The sequence below is a fragment of the Pholcus phalangioides genome, unplaced genomic scaffold (genome assembly GCF_987345545.1).
Source record: "Pholcus phalangioides strain wild (caught in Gottingen) unplaced genomic scaffold, Ppha-v1.0 ptg000028l_1, whole genome shotgun sequence".
Classification (NCBI taxonomy): Eukaryota; Metazoa; Arthropoda; class Arachnida; order Araneae; family Pholcidae; genus Pholcus; species Pholcus phalangioides.
Window position 1 is genome coordinate 2188910 of NW_028301618.1, and position 20992 is coordinate 2209901.

General features: G+C 38.9%; 1 protein-coding gene and 1 long non-coding RNA gene across 3 annotated transcripts in view; one reads left to right on the forward strand and one right to left on the reverse strand.

Annotated features, from left to right (window-relative positions):
* Nucleotides 1-18807, forward strand: part of LOC149067734 (uncharacterized) — a 28282-nt gene extending 9475 nt beyond the window's left edge. The window contains exons 3-5 of one of the 2 annotated variants that reach the window (XR_016195265.1): nt 12865-12907; nt 13495-13597; nt 17505-18807. This is a non-coding gene — a long non-coding RNA (uncharacterized LOC149067734). The remainder of the gene's footprint in view (nt 1-12864; nt 12908-13494; nt 13598-17504) is intronic. The other variant, XR_016195264.1, reaches the window with a different exon arrangement.
* LOC149067729 (uncharacterized) overlaps nt 1-20992 on the reverse strand; it is a 121458-nt gene that overhangs the window by 96475 nt on the left and 3991 nt on the right. The window lies entirely within an intron of this gene.

Genomic DNA, 20992 nt, shown 5'->3' on the forward strand with positions numbered 1-20992 from the left:
CATTATAAAGGCATAAACTATCATACATGTACTAACAGGATCAAAGAAGTGACAAACCGTTGTAAAGGCATATACACGTCTGAAACGCATTGCTAGGGAACCACGGTAACCAAAGTAAACGTTCGGAAAGTAATCGTTGAGGCCAAAAAACCATTGTTGCCGGACAGTTTTTTGCCCATTTGGGGCATTTGCCCTGGGCTGACGAAATTTTAAAGTAGCCTATCGTTCAAGTCGAGTCCCATTTGGTATATATGCAAAATTTGGCGACGATCGACCTAAAATTGTAGATTTGTATAGAGAACACACACGTACAGAAAATCAATTATATATATACTAGCTATAATACCCGGCGCTGCCCGGGTTTTCTTCAATGAGGCTTTTGGATCACGTGATAACTCCCTCTCTTTTTCTTGAGGGACATACGTACAAACCGTGTGCAAGTTTACCAATATAGCGACTTCGCGATTCATGAAATAATTAAATCTAGATTTACAGAAACGTAGAAATGAATATATATTTTCCCTTTTTTAAGGGGCGCTAGGTATTTCGATAAACCTCCACCCCCTGAACTTCAAGTTACCCATCTGCCTATTTCAGCTTCCAAAAAATGCTTAATTAAAGCTGTGGAGTTTTTTCGATACACTTTTTACGGGCTCATAATTAATTTTAAAATATCCTAACCTACATGAATTCATGAAATTAAATATCAAAAGACATTACGGATACATTAATTTTCATGCTTGAGGATATAAATAAAAAGTTGAAATCAATATTATTGCATGGATATCCAAATCAAAAGTAGGTCCGACTAATCACTTCATATTTAATCTCCTGGGCTTCGTATATCTCTAAGCGAACTCGATATTTAAAAAATCGAGGATTAAATACAATTTTTAAAATTATTGATGGGGTGGAAAACCCCACCAAATTTCCGCATTTCTACAATAAAATTGGCAATTTTTACACTGATTTCTATGGGAATCATCCTTTGCCTGACCCTCAAACTGATGCTGATGATGATTATGATGTCTATTCCAAAAGCCTCATTACTGGGAGGATTGAAAAAGTGGCAAACCATTATAAAGGCATAAACTATCATACATATACTAACAGGATTAAAGAAGTGACAAACCGTTGTAAAGGCATATACACGTCTGAAACGCATTGCTAGGGAACCACGGTAACCAAAGTAAACATTCGGAAAGTGATTGTTGAGGCCCAAAAACCATTGTTGCCGGACAGTTTTTTGCCCATTTGGGGCATTTGCCCTGGGCTGACGAAATTTTAAAGTAGCCTATCGTTCAAGTCGGGTCCCAGTTGGTATATATGCAAAATTTGGCGACGATCGATCTAAAATTGTAGATTTGTATAGAGAACATACACACACACACACACACACACACACACACACAGAAAATCAATTTTATATATATAGATAGATAGGGCGGGACAGCAATATATATGATTGATTATATGTATAGATATCTCGTTCCGAATGTACTTTTTATACCTATTCAAATTTCTGATTAAAAAAAGTCTGATTAAAAGTCCTTATCCTATAGAATAAAATGCGAATAGCTTGTGGGCATAAGTGGCTCCTTTCTAAGTCTTTCTTTCAGCCCTTCAATAATCCTTTTTCGGTAGTTGAATGTCCCATGTTCACCATGGAAAGATTTAAAAACTCTTTCAAAGCTTTCAACCTCTCAAATATTATAAAAAAAACCACACCCGCATATCAGTGACACTCAACGCCATGAACGAGAAATCACTCATTTAAAACAGTGGAATAAGCAACTGAAATATGGAAAAACCTGATGTCAACTATAATCTGTTTCAGGTTAACTTTGCAGCGAAGAGAAAGGTAGAGAGTGTATTCCTTGGCCGCAAAATATAGTTCTCATATATCGGAGGTTTAAGATGAACCTTTATGCAGAATATTTCAATTTTTTTCTATGATTTTGAAAAAAATACCGAAAAAACATCGTTTTGAACCGATGTTTACTTGTTTAAAATTTTTTAATTATAAAAAAAATATTGGTTACCATTATCAAAAATCCATGGCGAACTCAAGAACATTTTGGCGCGATATCCTAGAAATTTTCCCGCCAATATCACTGTCGTGTTTTTTCCGTTACACAATTGTATACTATATATATATTTTTCGTTATTTGGTTGAATTTTCCATAACGATACAATTTTTCATTGTTTTACATGCAGTTATAGGCTTACATAAAAACCAATATTCAATCAGTTTTATTTTCTCCCAAAAATAGGCTTCAGTGAATTCAGATATTCACTCATAGATTACAAGAAGTGTTTCTCTTCCTCGAGAACATCGATATTGTTATGAGAGGCCCTCTATGGGTGCAGAAGTTTTAGGTCCTCGTTTTTTTTAAATCATTTTTTGCCATGTTTATGGGACGGTTTTAGTTTCCGATCACGGAGAGTATTGACAGAGTCGCGACTTCCACTCACACGAACGGACGCCGTCTTCCACCCACCTGTTACTCCAGATGCCCCTTGCCTTTAGTGTCTCTTCAGATAAAATAAATGGGGGGGGGGGGTCCACAGTGGTTTGGGCTTTCATCTTTTATGTGACAGTTGTCTTTATTTTCACCAGAGATAGCCACGCTAAAGTTCTCTGCTCTTCCACTCCTGAATACTATATTTTTGGTTTTTGAATGCTCTCTGTAAACAAAACTCAATAAGAATCATCCGTAACAACCATGAGCAGCACATCAACCGTAACAAAAGACTAAAACTGTCGTGAAAACAAACAAGTGGCATCGACGTATACCGTTCGGGAAAGGGGGGAGGTCGAGTGACGGAAATTTCGGCAAGAAAAGTGAGTAGAAAAATTCTAAACTTTTGCGTATCATTATTATTATTTGGTGCTATTCCTGCATTTACACGTGAAAACAGAGTTAATCTGCTTGTTCTTAATTTTATTTAACATTATAAGGGGACGTCGTGTAGGAGGTGCGTCTCTTTTCCGGGAGATGGCGGAATATTTCTAAACCCTTGATATTGGAGGGGTGTCCAATTAAAGCACGAAACTGCGGAACTTAAAGAAGAAGCCTTTATTTCGAAGCACACTCAAAACAGACAGCCATACAGAACGGAAGCCACATTCCAACTCACGTTCTCTTCTCTTGGAAGATAGATTTTCTCTTCTCAACTTCTTTTAACAACGTATAAACAAACATACCGCATTATATGCTGTAAGGCCACAGAGTGTTAGTAAAAATGTCCATACTGGAAAAATAGATTCGTTACAATCTCCCCCTCTGGCTCCGACGACGTCTCGGCGAGGAGCCAGTAAGAGACATCTTTCCTTTGGGAGTAGTTCCTGGAGAACAGAACAGAACAGGAAGCTCCGGGCAACTGCCGACACTCTTGTGTCAGGTCGAAGTTCGGTCCTTGAATCGCACAGGTTCTCAGGATGCCTACTAGGGTTCGGATGCACTTTTGAAGAACGGCATTCTCTTGGGGTCCGGGTAACCACGATTGTGGTCTCAGCATCTCGTAATGGAGTCAACTCCCTTTGGAATCGGCACTGCTTTACGGGATTCAAGACGAGTTCTTGTTTCCTCCCGTTCAGGAAATCTTCAGCTTCCTGAGTAGATTCAACGGTTTCACTGATCTTATCCAAAACATCATTCCCACTTTGGGACTCGCGGAGAGTCCGTGAACTCTTCTCCACTACAATGAAGTTGAACAGCTCACACTGCTTGGCTCCTTTACCAATTGGGCTGGATAGCTTATCAGTGTGGCTGCCTGGACAGTTACGGGCAATATGACCACGATTTTTACACTGATAACACACTATTGGATCCCAACATCTTCGGGCAACGTGTCCACGTCGACCGCAGCTATAGCAAGCATGCCTTCCTCGCGAGGTCGAGCGAGAATTTGAAACACAACACTTTTCGTAGTCTTCTCTAGGGCCACCTTCACAGCGGTGTACCCTGTCATTACCACTCTTGTTGATCTGGTGCTTGAGAAAAGGTCTTCCTCCCCCTAACTTGGAGCATCTATGGGATTCTTCTGAGAAGGAATAAAGTTCTCGCTGCTCGATGAAAGGTATCGGGCCTCCCCCTGGCTTGAAGCATCGCTTGAACTCCGGCGGGAATGAATCAAGTTCTCGTTGCTGAGAAGTAAGGTGGGTACCTTTAACTTCACGAAGTCGACACGAGGGTGACTCAGCAGGTAGTGCCAGGAGAGCACTGCTTTCAGATGGGCTTTCGACGAACGGATATCGCTTCTCAGGAGCTTCAGAGAAGTACCACTTTCCTTGCTGAACATCCAGGACGATACCAGCATCACTGAGAAAGTCGGTACCGAGAAGGGTTCCGTTTTCTCTGGCCTGTAGTAGCACCATCATCTCGGTGGGAATCACTTAACCTTGGACGTTAATGTCCACAGTCGTAGTAAGGACTTCGGCTCTACGAGCATATCCATCGGCTAGTCTCGTAACGATTGTCTTGCTGTAAAAGGGCAAACCATGTTCTTGTAGGAGATTATATAGCTTCTCCCCTGCCACCGAATGTGTGGCACCCGTGTCAGCACACACTGCTCCACGCTTATGACAGATCATGACTTCGATAGCATTTCTTTGAAGTCTCTCAGTTGAGAAACTAAAAGTCCAAGGCGTCGACAGTAACTTCTGGGGTGTTCGTGGCAGGACTGCACGTTCGACATCGGGACTTGACGACACCAGGTTCTCCGCACCCATAACATCTTGGGATATGACTGCTACTGGCATCTTTCGATTCCGTATTAGGATGGGATGATAAACTGTATAAGTCCAAAGCGTTGACACTGGGTCCTGGTCTATCCGTTGGAGGATTACACGTTCGGCATCGGGACTTGGTAACACCAGGTTCCCCACAACCATAACATCTTAAGACAGGATGACGTCCTGCATCTTCCGATTCCGGATTCACACGTTGATTAGAATGAAAGTCTCTTTGTCGCACTGGGGACCTAGGGGGTTCATGTTGCTTTGACTGCAACTTCTTCCTCTCACATTGGATTTCGCTCTTTTTGTTTCGAAGGTTATCATAAGCATCAAGCTTCTCCACGATCTCATCAGGGGTAGTCCACGCACTCCAAACATCCAGAAAATGTTCTTTTACTTCGGGTGGAATCCTTTTCTTCATCTGATCCGAAATCATCAGATCTTTCAGCTCGTCAAAGTTTCTAATGTTCAGTTCAGACAGCCAGCCTTCGAAATAACTTTGGATCTCAAAGTGATAGTCCTTCCAGGTACTTCCAGGTGATTTTCTGTGAGTAGAGAAGAGCTGCCGGAACCTTTCCGCACTCAGCTTGAAACGGCGTAAGAGAACCTCCCGGATGTGGTCGTAATCATGGGCCTTATCTTCAGGTTCTCGAGCAATGAGTTTAGCGACTTCATTCGGCAAAACTCCCAGCAGATACGCAACCCAGTTCACCTTCTCTACTTTCAAGAATTTTAGCTGTCTTTCAAACAACTTTAGGAATAGCGACATATCATCTTCACTCGGATTGAAATTCGGGATCAACCTCTTCACGTCGAACTTGAGCTGATGGATGAGAGCGACGGATGACTCTTCTGCCGGTTGCGAGAGTCGTTGAAACTCAAGCTGCAACCGCATCTTTTCAAGTTCAAACGAACGTTCTCGTTCCTTTTCTTCGTCGATTCTAGTTCTTTCCTCCGCTATTCTAGCTCGTTCTTCTTCCTCTCTTTCTCCGATAATAGTAGCCAGCAGGGCTTTCACGAATTCTTCCTCATAACCGGAGGACTTTGTTATTATATGCTTGAGATCTACTACACGCAAATCATTCGGAACTTCCTCTCCTAATTCTAGAGCGAGTAGGATCAAATCACGTTTCTTACCTTTGGCCAGGTAAGCCATTTCTTCTAGGCACTATCAGGAACCTCACAACCGAGTTCGAATGTCAGTTTAGTACTGCCTTGAGTTCGAGCCCCACGTTGGGCGCCACTTTTATAAGGGGACGTCGTGTAGGAGGTGAGTCTCTTTTCCGGGAGATGGCGGAATATTTCTAAACCCTTGATATTGGAGGGGTGTCCAATTAAAACACGAAACTGCGGAACTTAAAGAAGAAGCCTTTATTTCGAAGCACACTCAAAACAGACAACCATACAGAACGGAAGCCACATTCCAACTCACGTTCTCTTCTCTTGGAAGATAGATTTTCTCTTCTCATCTTCTTTTAACAACGTAGAAACAAACATACCGCATTATATGCTGTAAGGCCACAGAGTGTTAGTAAAAATGTCCATACTGGAAAAATAGATTCGTTACAACATTAATTTTTTCCATATAAATTGAAGAAAAAATTAAAAATCTTTTTAATTAAAAAGTTTTTGAGAGCCATGGTTAATATACAGTATTTTAAAATTATACGTTGCTTTCATAATATTATTTGGATTTTTTTTTTGTAAATAAATTTCAGCCGAGGGAAGGGAATATTGCAGAAAAATATGACTGTTTTTTGAAATTTTTAGTGTTACTTACGGCACATCAATGAAGAGTAAGTGACACGCTGATAGAAGATAATTATTTTTTCAAATTTTAAAACACTTTCTAATCAAAAAACAAAACAAATGATTTCAAAAACCTCACTTTAATTTCTGACAGTATCGGCAATGGTTTTCTTTTAATTCTATAATTATTACTAATTTAACTGTGCAATTACGTTACACGTAAAAAACATTTTTCTCTGTGAGATTGATGAGAATCGGCCATACCTTACCGAGGCCGCGCATCGATACATTGGTTAAGAGACTCGTTCCCATAGCAACGAGTGATGCGGTTCCCTCGTAGCTTCCCCTTCACTGCAAAGTTAACCTGAAACGGACTATAAGTACATTTTGTGTGTTGATGTCGTCTGCTAAAAAAGTGTTGGAGCAGTCACGTCACACAGTAGCTCCTCCGAGATCACACCCATTGAGCCAAGGCGGGACTGTATAGGTAGGTAGATTTTTTATTAACTTAATTAGGGTCTCCTCACAGCTGGCCTTTGCTAAAACGTCCTCGATCTGATTGAGGTACGTTCGCTGAGGTTGACCCCTCCCAACTCTCCCATCCACACTCGTTTTGCATACTTGTTTCGTCTATCTCCTTTCGTTCATCCTCTTTATATATCCAAACCATCTCAACATACCTTTTTCAATCCTCGACACTACGTCTTCTTTCATTACACAACGCTCCCTAAAATTAACTAATAAATAACTTAATAAACTTTACTTAAAGTTTATTAAGTTATTATTTTGCTTGTCTTACGGATATCTGGCTCCCTTAGTATGGAAAACATTGCACGTCCCCCCACCCCCATGTTCTGAGAGTCTATCTACCCCGAGTACCTTATTTAGGAAAAGATATTCCTAATACCTTTAAAATAATAAAAGATATACCTCGTTTTCGACAACTTTTTCCCGAACTTTTCCCAGTTTCGACTGGTCGCGGAAGTGTCACGTGACAGCAGCGTCAGGCTTTCACTCTTTTTGTTCGGCAAAAACCCGTGAAAAATATGACTCACTTGGGGGGGGGGGGGAGCGAGAACAAAATGGCCAAAATGCGTGTCTAAACATGATTTTGCAAAAATCTGGAATTTTTGTGCTCCCGCACGTGGTATTTTGTGGAAGAGCCACATGTGGCTCGCGAGCCGCCGTTTGCCGACCACTGCCTTAAAGCCAGGTATGTCCACACTTACATACAAGTTGCGCAACACGTCTATCGACTATATCCTATCTCTCCCTCTCCACGGCAGTAGCGAAGGGGGGGGGGGGCACCCCTCCACCCGAAATGTAAGAAAATGACAGAACAATAGATTTGGTCTTTTTTCCCTATCACTTTGCCCCCCCCCTATTTTCCAACGTTTTATTATATAACTTTTTATTAAAATACTCTTAGAAAATCAATTTTATATATATAGATTTTATATCTGTCTGTGTGTGTGTATGTTCTCTATACAAATCTACAATTTTAGATCGATCGTCGCCAAATTTTGCATATATACCAAATGGGACCCGACTTGAACGATAGGCTACTTTAAAATTTCGTCAGACCAGGGCAAATGGCCGAAATGGGCAAAAAACTGTCCGGCAACAATGGTTTTTGGGCCTCAACAATCACTTTCCGAACGTTTACTTTGGTTACCGTGGTTCCCTAGCAATGCGTTTCAGACGTGTTTATGCCTTTACAACGGTTTGTCACTTCTTTAATCCTGTTAGTATATGTATAACAGTTTATGCCTTTATAATGGTTTGCCATATTTTGAATATACTCTCAGTAATGAGACTTTTTGAATAGACGTCATAATCATCATCAGCATCGCTTTGAGAGTCAGGAAAAGGGTGATCCTCATAGAAATCAGTGCTAAAATTGTCGATTTTACTGTAGAAATGCGGAAATTAGTGGGATTTTCCGCCCTATCAATAATTTTAAAAATTGTATTGAATTCTCGATTTTTGAAATATTCAGTTCGCTTAGAGATATACGAAGCCCAGGAGATTAAATACGAAGTAATTAGCCAAACCTATACTTTTGAGTTGGATATTCGAGCAATATCATTGATTTCATTTATATCTTCTCAAGTATGAAAATTAATGTCTCCATATTGTCTCTTTTGATATTTATTTGCATAAATTCATGTGGGTTAGGATATTTTAAAATTAGTTATGAGCCCGTGAAAAGTGCATCGAAAAAATTCCACAGCTTTAACTAAGGATTTTTGGAAGCTGGAACAGACAGATGGATAACTTGAAGTTCAGGGGGGGGGGGGATCGAAATACCTAGCGCCCCTTAAAAAAAGAAAAATATACATTCATTTCTACGTTTCTGTGTAAATCTAGACTTGTTTATTTCATTAATAGCGCAGGAAGTCGCCATATTGGTTAACTTGGACACGGTTTGTATGTCCCTCAAGAAAAAGAGAGGGAGATATCACGTGATCCAAAAAAGCCTCATTGAAGAAAACCCGAGCAGCGCCGGGTATTGTAGCTAGTATTTTATAATATTAAATTTTGTGTAATTTTTATGCTCATCGAGGGGTTGGTGCACTAACATATCGATGAGGGAACTCCCTGCAGTAATGTTGCCGGGTTTTTTTGTATCCCTGTGTCAGGAAATTTTTCTGACGAGGACGAACCGGGTATCGAACTCGCGACACCTCTAAACATTCTTTGGTACTTCAGGCGAGCATCTTATCGGCCTGGGCTACCGTGCCCGACTAAATATGTGCACTGGGAGTTTTTAATCAAAGTTAAAGTTGTATGTTCAAAGCTTTCAACGGCCTTACCCATCCATCAGAAAATTATGAAACTTCAGGAACGTCTTAATGAAGAGTTAAGATATACATACAGTATCCCGCTTATGGCGTTTCCACTTAGAACGTTTTCCCGCTTTAAATGACCAATTTTTGTGCTTCAAATAATTGTTGTCCTTTATACTCGTTGAGATTTCCCGTTTAAAGCGTTCTCCCGCTTATAACGTTTTTCCATGAGGGTTTTTTGAAAAACGTTACAAGTGGGATTGACTATTTCGAAGCCTCCCTCATAAAGAAAATCTCCGCATTTCCCGGGGTTTTTCAACTGCTGTGCTGTGGTACACTGGTGGGCCATGAGAGGATCGTAGTTGTACCACGACTATTTTTAAAAGAAATGAACTAAATTATTTCTCTAAAATAGCCCACAAACATAATTTCATAACTTATAATTGTTTTCAAGAATATTTTCGCCTTTTTATCACGATTCAGCAATGAATTCTTTTCATCTGGGTTAGTAATTAAAAAAGAAAGTACAGTTTTAATTTAAACTCTTAATTCATGTATGCCGCGACAAGTTCAACCGTAGCTTCAAGTGCGCCGCGGGACAGGCAAGGAAAGTTCAAAAACACTAGCATAGCCGCCACTTCACCAATTCTAGCCACATTGCTATACCGCCACTTACTGCCGTTAACGAGTTGGGTAGGAAACGGAGCGCCATCGATGGTAGATGAGCATCTTAGCGGAAAGCCAAGGACTCGGAATCATAGTGTTCGTAGAAAAGTTTCACAAGCAAAACACGTTCTTGTAAACTCGATGAAAAATGGCAGTGGAAATGATTGTTGGAGAGATACATGGAAACACCTGGTAGTGGGGGAACGTCAGAAATGTTTTTAAGTAAAATTTTTGCTCCTAATTTTTCTTTCCCACCTTTTCATTTACCCTCTGGTCCCTTGCATATTTGCATATACAATAAAACCTGTCTATAACGATACTGTAGAGATCTACAAAAAATATTGTTATCGGCACTTATTAAATTATCCTTGTAGACATTGAACATTGAAGGACCGGACACACCCCGCTTCCCATCTCAGAGAGATATCGAAGCTTTCCCGGGGGATGGGTGTATCCGGAAATTTATTAATTTATGTGAAAATAACAATGATATACTCACTACAGACTGTGGTCAACAGTCGCTAAACACGATGACTGCACCAAAAACCCGATGAATTGTACGCTATCGAACACGATAACTTTACTCTTAACTGCCGGAGCAAAATGCATATTATTAAACGAATTACTTTTTTCATTTGTAGTTGTATAAATCGTTTGTTTCATTAGTGTGTCCAAGGAGTCTTGCAGCAGTAAAATACAACTTTCTGAGCCGTTTCAGTTCAAAATAAAGCTATATATAGTCCAATATTTTTTTATCTAAAAAGAGTTGATTGCTTTTTGGTATCCTTTTGAGAGCTGCTGAAATTTTACATGTTCAAAGATTTATAAAATCGCACCAAAGTGAGGGAATTGAAAGTGAAATTCAAGGTGAAAACAAGCAAGATTTCAGCTGTTTATAGGTGACATTAAAATAAAGATAAACTGTGTATTTTGCCCAAATTAACCATTTTAGCTAATTAAAAAATCCACTCCATATAATTGCTGTGTTTATATATTGCTTCAATTAAAAATATTCCAAGAGAGCAAACCAACGTCAGTTTTTTTTATTTTAAATTCAATACTTTTTATGGGGCTGAACCATACATGGTTAAAACGTTCCCAAAGTTTCGAAGCTTTTGGATGGGTGGGCAAAGCTTTATACCAGGGGTTCATAAAACTCCCACTCTTTTTTTTCTACCCGCGGCACCCCTTTCCTTATTCAATGCTTATCCGCGACGGCTTCCCACAGCAGTGTAACGAAGAATCTCTTCGAAAAACATATGTCAGAGCCACCACTCTACGGCATCCTTGACAAAGGTTGGCGGCGCACAGTTTGAGAGTCCTTGCTTTATTCCAAGGATGGGCCAATTTTTTTTTGTAGCTGTGTCCCAATTATGGCCCTTTTCAATGCGCGTGCCACTCAAAACATTTTAGCACCTACGCCACGTGGCCCGTTTTAATAGAACATAATTACTTATCTTTCAGATTAATTAAACCATACATTTTCACGGAATGTGGAAACCAAAGAGTGTTTTTTAGTAACTTTTTTTGACTGAGAAATCATTTTAAATCGTAAATTTGATTATCGCAACGCAAATCGTGTATGCGTATCGATAAAAGTTCATCTTACGTATACCACGTGGGCAAACTTTGTACCGAAACCTAGAGGTTCAGAGTGTTGGCCACCCTCCCAATAAACTTTGTAAGAGGCTGAGCTACCTTGGAAATTCATGGATCTACAATGCATGTCTCTCATGCGGACTCTCTAGAACTTGATACACGGGTCTTCCAGAAACCCTGGTCCTCACCCTGAAATGTTGCTTTGGTGTTAGGCGAAAGGTGAAAACGAAACACAAATACATTGAATAAGAAATTAATAATTTGTAGTTAAGAAGGCCTACCATACCGAAACATGGGTTTGGTGGCCCTCAAGATTTTTTTCACTCGTAAGAAAAAGATTGAAAAATTATACAATTTCTTGGATTGAAAAATTATACAATTTCTTGAAAATCGAAAATAATTGCTTGAAGGAAGCCTTCACGGGCTAAATTCCGATACCATGACATGCCATTTGTGCACGCGCATTAGCCACCCCTGCTTTAGACAGCTAATAAACATCTAATTTAATTGTAGACATCCTGTATTCTCTATTAATGAGTTTAGATTGGCAAAGTTAACGTATGTACTATATATTAAAATAAAATTTGATCATTTGTAATTTTTGTTGCACCACGGACTCTGCTGCTAGATTTATGCCATGGCCGAGCCAGTCTACTGCGTGGATAATTGAGTCGACTGTATGGTGCAGTTCCCAACCTGTGGTTCACGGCAACTTCAAATCAACACAAGCAGGAAAATGAATGATTAAATTCAGTAAATGAATAAAAAAGGGAGGGCGGTCGAATCGAATGGGACTCCTCTGCACTACATTGATTCCAATACCCCCTCCCCCCGAGAAAATCCTGCGTACGACTATGGCTGGAACAATAGGCTCACATCTTTTGCGGGTCTCCAAGCCGAAATTTTTTACTGGCAGTTCTATAGTTTATTTTTATATGAAAAAAAATAATATATATATATATATATATATATAGGGCATCAGGTGAGGGCTCAAGAGGAATCCTATCGCCCTCCATCCCATCCCGTCTATGCCACTTCAACTCCACGAAATGTTGCGCAACTTGTTGCAAGTTTTTCATCCGAGATGGATTACAAAAAAAAAAGTTATTTTGTTAGGCAACACGTGTTGCGAGAGTTTGTATACGAGTGTGGACGTTCTGCGACTGTTGCTCAAATTTTCTAAGTTGCAGAACACGTCCACACTCATATAAAAAGTTTGTTGCTCAACTTGTATATGAGTGTGGACATACTGAATACACACACACGCTATCACATCTCAGTAAAATATCTGCTGTAACACATATTGTATTTTATTTTTAGATCTTTCAAATCAGCTGCAAATTTCCATCTAAAGATAAGATACGTAAGTGTTGCATATTGAATTTATGATCTTGTGTTGTCCTTGTCTTGTGATATGTGTTTTTGTGTTGTCCTTGTCTTGTGATATGTGTTTTTGTGTTGTCCTAATTGTGTGTGAAAGGGATGGATGCTTGTGTTGTCCTTGTCTTGTGATATGTGTTTTTGTGTTGTCCTGTCTAATTGTGTGTGAAAGGGATGGATGCTTGTGATATGTGTTTTTGTGTTGTCCTGTCTAATTGTGTGTGAAAGGGATGGATGCTTGTGTTGTCCTTGTCTTGTGGTATGTGTTTTTTGTTGTCCTTGTCTTGTGGTATGTGTTTTTTGTTGTCCTTGTCTTGTGGTATGTGTTTTTTGTTGTCCTTGTCTTGTGATATGTGTTTTTTGTTGTCCTTGTCTTGTGATATGTGTTTTTTGTTGTCCTTGTCTTGTGATATGTGTTTTTGTGTTGTCCTGTCTAATTGTGTGTGAAAGGGATGGATGCTTGTGTTGTCCTCGTTTTGTGATGTGTTTTTATGTTCATGTCTCCTGTCTTTTTTTTTTTCTTTTTCCCTATTGTCAATTACCAAATGAGCTGCTGATGGAAACTTTTAGTACAGAAGTCCTGAGGATTGAAGATGTTCAATGATTTGGAAATGAAAGCATGCCATTTTACTTAAATGACTGGTTATATAGGTTTCAGATACCAAATGTCTGAGTAAGTATTTGTTCAAGCTGATCATCTTTATGTTTTGAAATGACCTTGTTTAATCAGTTTTTTTTTTTTTTTTTTTGTCCTGTGTAAGGTTAAGCGTAAATTGAGCCTCGTGCAGAGTTCGCGACACGACGCAGCACTGTTTTGCTGCCAACGGAAATCAAAAGGACGGCGCAAATTGAGGCATGAGGTGACACTGCTAATCGCGTGTACGCGCGCACCCGTTGGCGCTACTGTTGAGTCACAGATTTTCGTGTCCTGCGTGCACGATTCTTCGTATTCAGTAGGGATTTTTTTAAAAATAGTCAGTTTTTGATGGAGTTCGCATTCTCTTATGAAAAATGTTGTTTAATATCAACGTTATTTACGTAACCACGATATTATCAATTATTTATTTAATTCCTGAATTATTTTGTTTCTGAATTTTTATTAAATGCTATTGTTTTTTCTAAGGTTTTGATTTTTCATCAGCTCTAAATTTTCATTCATTATGGGAGTCATTAATTTCGGAATTTTCATTGATACACCGAATTTTCACTAATTTCGTGATTGTTTCCAAATTTTAAATTCTCATCAATTCTTATTTTTCATTGGTTTTTATGCATCCACTCTTTTTTTTTTTTTTATCCTGCGAAATAATTTTCATTTAATTTCTGAATTTGGCTTTAATTTCGAATATTCATTAATTATGATATTTCATCGATCGATAGAGGAATAATTTTTCATTAAATCTGAAATTTAATTATTAATTTCACTAATTCGGGTGTTTCATTAATCTAGTTGTTTTTCCGTTATAGTTGAATTTTCAGCAGTTTTGGAATCATTTATTAATTTTAACTTGTGATCAATTCTTTTGTGTTAACTTTTCACAATTTCCAAATTTTCATTCATTATGGGATTAATTTCGAAAGATTCCGTTAATTTTGGAATTTTCATTCATTCTAATGTCTGTTAATTATATAAACATCGTTATTTGATTTTATTAATTGTGATTCATTCTAAATTTTTAATTTTCATAAATCCTGAGTTTGTTAATTTTTATCCATTTTCAATTTTGATTAATTTATGTACCTTTTTTAGTTTTTTTTGAAGGAATAATTCATAAGAAACACCTGAATTTTCAATAGTTTTTTAATTATTCACTGATTTTGAATTGTCATCAATCCTGGTTTTTTTTTTTTTTAATTATTTTTTAGTGTTCACGTTTTTATATACGGTATTTTAATATATATTTTTCAGCATTCCCGTAGTTTATATTTTAATTGAAGTTGATTGTCCTCATTAACGTCAACTCGAATGACCAAAATATAATATCTGGGTTCCGGCGCCCCCCTTCGAGCGTTTCCTTCCGAAAACGCTCGTTCATTGGGAACGCGTTCCAATATGCACATCCCCTCGCTACGCGTGTGGCGTGTTGACATCATCGCACTCGCGAACGCTGCACGCTACTCAATTTGCGTTTTGCCTTATTAGTTTCAAATGGTTTTCGAATTCGATGATTTTCTTTTCTCAATTAAAATAGTGTTGTTCCTTAATTCTTTTCAAATAGAAAAATTAGGGCTGGTTCGATCAATTGTAAATCATAGTTAAAAGTGTCAGTTGAGTTAATCGACTCAATTCATTCGATCAAAATTTGCTTAAAATGTTTGTAATTGAGCTTGCCTAATTGGTTGCATTAACCAAAACATATTATACAGGGTGATTATTTAATTCCCCCCTGCCGCATTTTCGTTCAACCGGTATAGTTTGATTCTAAAGGTATGCTTCCAGTTAGAAAAAATATCCAAGTAACGTGTCGTCATTCATGTTGCAAGGTTGTATAGTTATTAAACTAAAAAAATTAACTTTTTATATGGACACCTTGTCCTCAAGAACTCAATTAGAAAGTCTCCTCAGGCCAAAAAAAACAAACTGTTCCTAAGTATAATGTTCGCAGAGACATAAGAATTCAAAAACCGGAGGGAAGTTTGTAAAGATCAGCACAAATGAGGGAAAGAAAAAAGCGGCGTCCGTTAGTTTATGCTGTTCTTTCCCAACTTCCGATTTTGAATTGAGACGGGGCAACAATTTCCTAACTGGGTTTTTGGGGACAAGGTGCCCGAATGAAAAGTTAATTTTTTTAATAAGGGGCCGTTCAAGTATTACGTAAGCAAATTTTTAGCCATTTTTGACCTCTTCCCCTACTTGTCAGCAAAACGCTGATTCCTCCCCCCCCCCTTGTCAGCAAAATTTCGTCATCAGCTCTGCCCCTAACTCTCTGAACCCTAACTCATATTTTCATAAAGGGTGGTTGATGACGTAAGCATTATCCAAAAACCCCCCTCGTCATCAAAAGTCAGCAAATCGGAATTCCCCTCCCCCCATCGATGATGACGTAATACTTGAATGGCCCCTAACTATACAAACCCTTGCAACATGAATGACGTATCTGAGTTCTACACATTATATTTGGATCCTTTTTCTTGGAAGTATGGCTCTAGGATCCACGGTTCACCAGTAAAATGTATCCAGGAAAATTAAGTAATCGTCTACAGTCGAATTCCGTTATAACGAACTCCAAAGAGACCGGAGAAATCACTTCGTTATAAGGAAATTTCGTTATAAAGGAATCCCAGGTTTTTGCATTTTATTCCTATGTAAACTTATCTGGGGTATTAGAAAAGTTTTCGTCGACATTTCCGCTATAACGGGATTCGACTGTATTACGCGAGTCTGTTTACTCAAAATGAAGGACTTCTGGGTGAGAAGTGTAAAAAGATTGCTGAAATATGTCCCCCCCCCCCCCCCAACTTGTAATTTCAGAATCCAGTTTAGATTCCACGAACGCAAAATAAAATAGTTTCAAAACAGATTGGAAACATTAATTCCTGATAAAATTCCCTAATGCTGTGATTTAATTCTACACTCAATATGAGTTTGCCAAGATAGTTTTGAATCTGAAAAATTTCCCAGATAATTAAAGGTGTTTAGTCTGTTGACAGTTGTGATTATACAATCTGAGACACAACCATCTGTCATACTACAGAATTTGTGGACACCAAAATTATTGAGAAAGTACCAAAACTAAATGCAGTCGACGCTCGTTATAACGACCCTACGTTATAGTGACTATTCCATTTTCAACGACCGGTAAGTCCCAAACGACTATCATATGTTTTACTTTCGATATAAAGACCCTCCCAATATAACATCCGTTTTCGACGAGACGAAGGAGGTCGTTATATCGAGCGTTGACTGTAGTATGTGATTTTAGTTTTATCTACATATAATTTTATTTTTAAACCAGATATTTATTGAGTTGAGGCGTGCAGAAGATCTTAAGTTTACTGAAGGAGTTTTCAGAGCAAGACCGAAATCATCAGCAAAAGCAGTGATTTTTCCTTTCAAATTTAAGTTACACAGGACATTTATGTATAATGGGAATAAAATCGGTCCTATTCCCGATTCATGAGGTACACCAGATGTAATTGTTTTTTAGAACTCAAAACGGAATTTACTTTCACACTTTGAACTAACTCTGTTAGTAAGATACGATTTTAAAAATCTAACAAACCCCAAAATCTATGGCCAACCCCAAATTACTACATATTCAAGATTCGTTAGAAGCATATTATGATTGACCGAGTCAAAAGCTTCGCACTGTGAAAGCCTTTACATCAATGACGCATTTTTACGATTATTATCTGCAATCCTCTGTATACCTTTCGCCTTTCTGAATCCAAACTGATTATCACCAAAAATAAACAAATGCTATCAAGTATGACGTATCGGAAATAATCTAAAAAAAATTAGATTTTTCTAGATTTAATTATTTTTCTAGGACCTTTTTGAAAACCAGCTAAAAAAAATCGGTCTGTTGTTACTAACATGCTATTTTCGACCAAATTAATTACTTTCTCTTTTTCACCAGGACCCAGTTCTGAGATTCAAGATCGTGAAGGCGAAACTAAGCGGTTTGCATTTGGCTGCAGGATATTTTTCTTTGGGACTGGCATCGCACCTGTTATAACTCTTCCGCCGCTTTTGGAGTCTAACCTCCAACTGGTAACTGTTTTGTTATCTGTCTGTAGTCTGTGTTATACTCGCAGATTCTGAACATTATGCGATCATGTATTTCCTGTTATCACCATTGACAAATTTGTTAGAGCAATAACCTTCTTTTGGGGATGTTTGCATTTTGTGACCCCAAAATTTTGTAAATACCTGTGATATGTGTTTTTCGCATAAAAACAGGATCCGACCAGCCCCCAAGAAAATCGGGGGCAGTGGTCGTCACTCTTTGTCTCTGGTGTCGTCGCTATGAGTTTTTAATTTACTGGTATTCTATGCTCTCAAAAATTGCTGTGAAATTATTTTGAATTGCATTTGCATAACGTTTGCTGTGGGATCCTTCCCTGGGAGGGGCTGACTGGAATGGGTTTTTTAAAATATTGTTTTACCTTTTAAAGGGGTCCTGTGAGTTGAATAATGAATATATATAATTTTTTTGTATCTAACCTTACAGTAGAATTAGAATCGTGCTGTATTGTTTGTTTACTGTGCAGTACATAGGCATAAAGTGATTGGGCTTGAGCCCTACCCCTAATATTTCCAATGTATCTACAGGGTACTATAGAGATTTCCATGTATTTTGGAGCGGCTCGAGCCCATTGGTCTGATACAAATTTACGGCTATATATGCACTCTCGTATTGGGCGGTATTATGGTATTGTTGGGTATTGCGCGATGGTGGGTGTCTATTATGTATATCTATGTTACGTAGTTTTGGGTATCGCATTGTTGATAATCGCGTATTAGAATAGAATATGTTGCGAGGGCTCAAAAATATTGAAGGGGTTCAAATCTCCAATATTTCTACTTGTAATATAGAGACTGGCGAATATTGGGGAGGGGGTTCGGTCCAGTGAGTCTGATAAGTTTACGCTTATTCACTCTCGTATTGAGTGGAAATGTGAAATCGTGCATCGCGTTTATTGCGCTCTATTGAGTATTGTTGGGTGTCGGGGTCTATTATGTATTGTTTTTTATCTCGAATTGGGCTGTAGTGGGGCGTTATACAAATACAACGCCACAACAGGCAAAATGCCCAACGAGGTGGCTGATAAAAAGATGCCCATTAAAATATGGATGTCATGTTTCAAAAATACAGCAACCCCATTAAAAATGCAATTAACACAAATTATAAACAATATATACACATGATAAAATATTATACAAAGCCCATAAAGAATACTTATGGTTGTCTTATTCTAAGAATGGATAGCTTCTCGATTTACCCCAACATGTTTATCGTATTTCTTTTTAAACGTGTCAATTGTGTTACAATGTACTACCTCCGGGGGTAAGCTATTCCATTTATTAACAACCCTATTGGAGAAAAATTCCCTGCGACACCATAACCTTGCATTGTCCCTCACCAATCGATACTGGTGTCCCCTTGTAAAAGCAGTCGATTGGCGGTGTACTAAAAGTTCATGGTCCATCCCATTGAAAATTTTGAACACTTCGATCATATCTCCTCGACACCTGCGTTCATCCAATGTAAACATATTCAAAAAATGAAGTCTTTCTTCATAACTCAAGCCCTGTGTGCCAATAAGGACACGCGTAGCTCTTCTCTGCACCCCTTCAACCAAGTCTATGTCCCTCTGTAGGTATGGTCTCCAAAACCTTACAGCATACTCCAGTCCAGGACGAACTAAGCCTCGAAAAAGCGGAAGAATGACTTTAGGAGAACGCGAAGAGACCTTTTTGAAAATGAGACCAAGCATTCTATTCGATTTTTTGACAACCGCTGAACAATGTTCAGAAAACTTAAGTCGCTCGTCAATGAGAATTCCCAAATCGGTGACTCTAGTTGCATCCAGGATAGTGACACCATTCAACTCGTAAGAGAACCGTGGGTTGTTCGAACCAAAATGAGCGACCATGCACTTATCTACGCTAAACGTCATGCTCCATTCATTTGCCCATGCTGCAATCTTGTTTAAGTTGGTCTGGAGCAACTCCCTATCGCTTTCATTCCCGATTACCCCCATTAGCTTCACATCATCTGCGAATTTGCTAGTAATTCCATCGATACCCTGATCGAGTTTATCGATAAAAAGTGAAAAAAGTATGGGGCCAAGGACACTTCCCTGAGGAACTCCACTTGTGACGTCTGTCCAACCAGAGAATTCCCCGTTCACCATAACTCGTTGCGACCTATCTCTTAACCACGATTCTATCCAATTCAGCAAGTTGCCCCCTATTCCAATCTCGTGTAAACGCTTCAAGAGTTTGCCATGTTGGACCCGATCGAATGCCTTCTGGAAATCAAGGTAAACAACGTCGACATTTTTGCTCTTACCCAAAGCCTTAGTCACGTAATCATAGAAGCAAAGGAGGTTAGTTACACATGACTTCCCCTTCCTGAACCCATGCTGATTATCCGACAATACATTATTCTCGTCTATCCACTTCACAAACTGCCTTTTGATGATAATTTCCAAAATTTTCGAGAGGGAGCTCGTCAAACTCACTGGACGATAATTAGACACCACTTCTCTACTACCCTTCTTAAATATCGGAACAACGTTAGCCAGTTTCCAATCTCTCGGGACGATACCCTCAGCAACACTACTCCTGTATATCTGTGCGACTGGCCCCAACAATTCATTAGCACCTTCCCTGAGAACCCTGGGATAGATATCATCTGGTCCTGGTGCTTTGCTTGCACATACATTTCTTAGAAGATTTAGGACCTCCACGTCTTCCACTTGAATATCGTTGAGCGTTTTATTACCCCATGCAACACCCGTATATCGAATATCATTATCTCCATTAAAAACCGACGCGAAAAAGTCATTGAAAGCACTACACATGCCTACATTGCTCTCTACTTTTGAGCCTCCTATCGAGAGGGGGCCAACTGTCCCCTTACATCCATTATTGACGTATCGAAAAAATGATTTTGGGTCAGAGCCAATGTTATCTGCCAACCTAGATTCAACTTGCTTTTTACTATCCCTTATCGCTTTCTTCAACAGTCTTCTTTTATCAGTAAACAATGATAGGTCACCTCGTCTACTTTTATACTCTCTGAATGCTCTTTTCTTTTCAAGATAAAGGTTCCGCACGCTATCCGTGAACCATAGAGGGTGTGATGTACAAACACGCTTTTTTCGAACAAAGGGTATGACGTCGTGCAAAACAGAGGACAGCTTCGTACTAAATTCTTCCCATTGACTTACCACCCCTACTGATTCCAACCGGTCTTTGAAAACTTCCGCTAACCTCCCTCTCAAAACATCAAAGTTAGTTCTCCGAAAACAAGGAACCAGTCTTTTGTTATCAACCTTACCCGAGGAAAAGTTACAGAGAAATCTGACGATACGATGATCACTGGAAGAAAACTCT